General features: G+C 41.9%; 1 protein-coding gene and 1 non-coding gene across 2 annotated transcripts in view; both read right to left on the bottom strand.

Annotated features, from left to right (window-relative positions):
- LOC123516783 (probable serine/threonine-protein kinase DDB_G0278901) overlaps positions 1–5000 on the bottom strand; it is a 203658-nt gene that overhangs the window by 15002 nt on the left and 183656 nt on the right. The gene's annotated exons all lie outside the window — the stretch shown is intronic.
- On the bottom strand, positions 94–164 carry Trnag-gcc. Its single transcript has one exon. It is a non-coding gene; the product is annotated as a tRNA-Gly (tRNA).

Raw genomic sequence — 5000 nt, forward strand, 5'->3', positions numbered from 1 at the left:
AAAACACACACACACACACACACACACACACACACACACACACACACACACACACACACACATAAACAATAAAAATAATAAAAAAAAAAAAGATGCATCGGCCGGGAATCGAACCCGGGCCTCCCGCGTGGCAGGCGAGAATTCTACCACTGAACCACCGATGCTTGCTTTGACTTGAAAGCTACTGATAGAAAGACAGCAGCGATCTTAAACTTTCCCTATTTCTTTCCTTCTATCTTTCCTTTCCCCTTCCACCCTTCCTTTATCTCCCTATGCAAACACTAATCTCCCTTTTTTTCTCCATATATCTCCCTTTAAGTTTCCTCCTTTCCATTAAAAAAACACCCATTTCTCTATACCCATTCCTTTTAAATACCCGCCTTTCTTTTCCATCCCTATAAAATTTCTGTCTACCCATTTATACCTTTTTTTTTTCCTATTCCTTCCTCCCCTTTCTCCTTCAATGGCGAAAAAGAAAGGAAGGGAAAAATATGAAATGACTCTTAGAAGGTCAAAGATTATGTGTCAGTAAAAGAAAACAAGAGATAATTGAAGAAAAAAGGGAAATAGAGAGAGAGAGAGAGAGAGAGAGAGAGAGAGAGAGAGAATTATGATGTAGTTTGACCTGTGATCTCTCTCTCTCTCTCTCTCTCTCTCTCTCTCTCTCAACCCATCCCAACCCAGCCCATTTAAATTACACCCTGCTTACATCATCCCCTCCTTTCCCCTCCCCTCTCCTTCCCTCCCCTCAATTCCCTATCCTCTCCCCTCCCTCCTCGTCCTCTCCCTCTTCCCCTCCCTCCCTATCCTTCCCTTCCCAAACCTCTCCCCTCATTTCCCCTTCTTCTTCTAACCTCTCCCTTTTCCTCCTCTTCCTCTACAATGTACCCTCCCTCTCCTCCTCCCCTCCCTTTACCCTCCTCTTCCCTCTTTCTCCCTTCCCAAACCCTTCCCGTCCCCCTTCCCTCCCCATCCTTCCTTTCCCAACCTCTCTTCTGCAACGCCCCATTCCCATCCCCTCCTCCTCCTCCCCTCCCCTTCTCCCCTCACCTCCCCTCTCTTCCTCTACCTCTCCTCTTCCTTACCTACTTTTCCCAACCCCTCTTCTCTTCCCCTCAATTCCCCAACTACTCTCCCATCTCTCTCTCTCCCCTCCCCTCCTCCCCTCCCCGCACAGTGCAACCTTCCAAGAATAGGGTGACACAGTGGCGAGCGACCCTGGAGTGTGTTAAGGCGTGTTGGAACCATGAACAAACCTTGGGGGAGATCACTTGTGGTTGGTGTGTGTGTGTGTGTGTGTGTGTGTGTGTGTGTGTGTGTGTGTGTGTGTGTGTGTGTGTGTGATTGTCGCTTCCTTTGTCCGTTCCTTGATATTGTTGTTGTTGTTGTTGTTGTTGGTGGTAGTAGTAGTAGTAGTAGTAGTAGTAGTTGTTGTTGTTGTTGTTGTTGTTGTTGTTGTTTTTGTTACTGTTGTTTTGTTATTGTTATTATTATTATTATTATTATTATTATTATTATTAGTAGTAGTAGTAGTAGTAGTAGTAGTAGTGTTGTTGTTGTTGTTGTTGATTTTGTTCCTGTTGTTGTTGTTGTTTGTTGTTGCTTTCCTTCACTACCAAACGAAAAAAAAATCTTGTAATTCTTCACTAAAAATTATATTCCCGTTAATTTCTTTCTTTTCTCTATTTCTGAATCAATTTCCCTTCAACATTATACTTCTCTCCTTCACTTTCATCTTTTTATTCTATTTTCATCATTTTCATTACTTATTTTCACCTTCTACTTCTTCTTTTCTTCTTATTTGTTCCCTGTTCTAAATTTCATCTTCTTCTTCTTCTTCTTCATCTTCTTCTTTTCCTTCTTCTTCTTCTTCTTCCTCCATCTCCTCTTTCGTCTTCTTTTTCTCATCCCTCATCTCTGCTCCTCCTCCATTTCTTCCTTCATCTCTCCATCTAGTAGTAGTAGTAGTAGTAGTAGTAGTAGTAGTAGTAGTAGTAGTAGTAGTAGTAGTAGTGGTGGTGGTGGTGGTGGTGGTGATGGTGGTGGTGATGGTGATGATGATGATGATGATGATGATGATGGTGGTGGTGGTGGTAGTAGTAGTAGAAAATGCTGCTATAAATATAACTTCCTCTTCCTCCTCCTCCTCCTCCTCCTCCTCCTCCTCCTCCTCCTCCTCCTCCTCCTCCTCCTCCTCTTGACAATCCCCAGGTATTTTCCAAGCCTTCCCTTACCTGCCCTTTAATTAATTGCTCAGGTGAAGGGGACTCTATTTTACCGATCATCCTTGGAGAGAGGGAGAGGGAGAGGGAGAGGGAGGAAGGAAAGAGAAGAGAGTGGATGGAAGAGGACGTAAGATTGGAAGGAGGAAAGAGAAAAGGGAGAGGCAAAAGAAATGGGAAGAGATGGAGAGAGAGAGAGAGAGAGAGAGAGAGAGAGAGAGAGAGAGAGAGAGAGAGAGAGAGAGAGAGAGAGTGAGAGAGTGAGAGTGGGAGGAAATGAGATAAGAGAGGGGGTGGAAGAAAAGGATGAGAAGGAAATGGGTGGATGGAGGAGAGAGAAAAGGAGAGAAAGCAAATGAAAATAAAGAAGAAGGGAAAAGGGAGAGAGAGAGAGAGAGAGAGGGTAGAAGAGAGAGAAAGAGAGAGAAGAGAGAGAGGGAGGAGGAAGACGAATAAAAATGGGTGATATTAGACAGGAAGAGAAAAGGAAGGAGAGGCAGAAACAGGAAGAAAGGAAGGGAAAGCGAAGGAAGAGGAGGAGGAGGAGGAGGAGGAATAGATAAGGAAGGGAAGATAGGACAAACAAAGATGGAAGGAGGAAATGGAGAAAGGAGGAAAAAATGAAGGAGAGAAAGGAAAAGATGAGAAAAAGTTAGAGAAAGAAGAAAGATTAGGAAAATATTAGAGAAAGGAGGAATAAAAGGAGCGAAAAAATAGAAAAGAAAGAAAAGGAAGAAAAGAACAAAATAGAAGAAAGAATGAGAGCAAAGGCAGAAGGAAAGAAGGAAGGAAAAAAATAATAATAAGATGAGAAAGAGAAAAGAGGAAGAAGGGAAAAGGAATTGTGTGGGTGTGTTCATCTCTCTCTCTCTCTCTCTCTCTCTCTCTCTCTCTCTCTCTCTCTCTCTCTCTGTTATTAATAGCGACAGCCCCCAAGATGACCATGATAAAGAGAAGTCCAGGAAGAATTACTCTTTCCTCCTCCTCCTACTCCTCCTCCTCCTCCTCCTCCTCCTCCTCCTCCTCCTCCTCCTCTTCCTCGTCCTCCTCCTCCCCCGTTCCACATTTCCTCTTTTACTCGATTCAGATTTCTCTCTCTCTCTCTCTCTCTCTCTCTCTCTCTCTCTCTCTCTCTCTCTCTCTGTTTTCCTGGAATTTATTTTTTGTTTTATATTAATTCAAAACATGATTCTTCTTTTCTTCTTTTCTTCTCTTTCTTTTCTCTATTGTTTTCTGAATCTTTATTGTTTTTCATATTTTTTTTCTATTTCTTTTTTTTTTTATGTAATTTCTTTTTATCATCATTTTTTTTCTTTTCTTTTCTTCATTCTTTTGATTTTATTTTCCGCATCATATTTTGTGTTCCCTTTTTCTTGTTTTTTTTTTTTCATTTTCTTCTTTTATCATTGCATTTTTTTTTTCCTCAAATTTATCAACCGTTCTTATATTTCATCATTCTTCAATAAATCGCACAACACAAACTAAATAAATAAATAAATAAATAAATAAACAAGTCTCATTTATTTATTTTTTTTATCCATATTACAAAAAAAAAAAAAAAAAAAAAACGGCGATGATTGGTCAAAATTATTTCCAACCGAGGAATGTGATTGGCTAACACGAAATAGGATCTTAACTGTGATTGGTTGATTGTCTGTGTGCTGCCTTGCTATTGGTCGCCTCAAACCTGGCTATAATATCTCTCTCTCTCTCTCTCTCTCTCTCTCTCTCTCTCTCTCTCTCTCTCTCTCTCTCTCTCAATGTCTGTTTTTTGTCAATCTCTGTTTTTTGTCTCTGTTTCTTTCTCTCTCTCTCTCTCTCTCTCTCTCTCTCTCTCTCTCTCTCTCAATGTCTGTTTTTGTCTGTTTTTTTCTCTCTCTCTCTCTCTCTCTCTCTCTCTCTCTCTCTCTCTCTCTCTCTCTCTCTCTCTCTCTCTCTTATCTATCTAGCTATCTATCTAAAGCGATCTATTTATCTATATACATATCCATCCATCTCTCTCTCTCTCTCTCTCTCTCTCTCTCTCTCTCTCTCTCTTTCCTTCTCTCCGTCTCCTTTCTCTCTGTCTCTCTCCCTTTCCCTCTCTCTGTATATCTGTCCATCTACCTCTCTCTCTCTCTCTCTCTCTCTCTCTCTCTCTCTCTCTCTCTCTCTCTCTCTCTCTCTCTCTCTCTCTTTCGTCCTTGCCTCCGTCACCGTGTTCCGCAGGGTTGCCTTAGAGAAGTCCTTCGAAGCTTCCTCTCTGAGTGTAGCAGGGTGTAACAAGCAACAGCGAGGGTGTGACAGGGTGTGACAGGGTGTGGGCGCCGCGGGGAGGGTGTAACCAGGTCCGGGAGGGTGTAGCGAGGCGAGGTAAAGGTGTAGGATATTGAGAGAGATCCTTAACGTGTATGCAAAGGGTGTAGAGAAGGATGGTGTATGGAAATCCTATGTACATGTAAGGATGTTTAGGGTGTAGCGTGAAGGATGCGTGTAGGATGCATTAAAGGATTGTCTAATTTGTGTAGGATACCTTGATTAGGGTGTGCTAGTGTTCCTTCCTTTAGAGTGAAGGATATTTCAATTAGGGTGAACTAAGTGTGAAGGATGTCTAAATTTGAGTGAAGGAATGTGAAGGAAGTGTGAAGAGTGTAGGATATTTGAATTAGGGTGAAGGAAGGTGAAGGAACTGTGTAGGAGTGTAGGATCTCTAAATTAGGGTGAAGGAAGCATGAAGGAAAGTGTTTAAGATGTCTAAATTTGGATGAAGGAAGGTGAAGGAAGTGTGAAGGAGTGTAG

The sequence above is a fragment of the Portunus trituberculatus genome, chromosome 6 (genome assembly GCF_017591435.1).
Source record: "Portunus trituberculatus isolate SZX2019 chromosome 6, ASM1759143v1, whole genome shotgun sequence".
Taxonomy (NCBI): Eukaryota; Metazoa; Arthropoda; class Malacostraca; order Decapoda; family Portunidae; genus Portunus; species Portunus trituberculatus.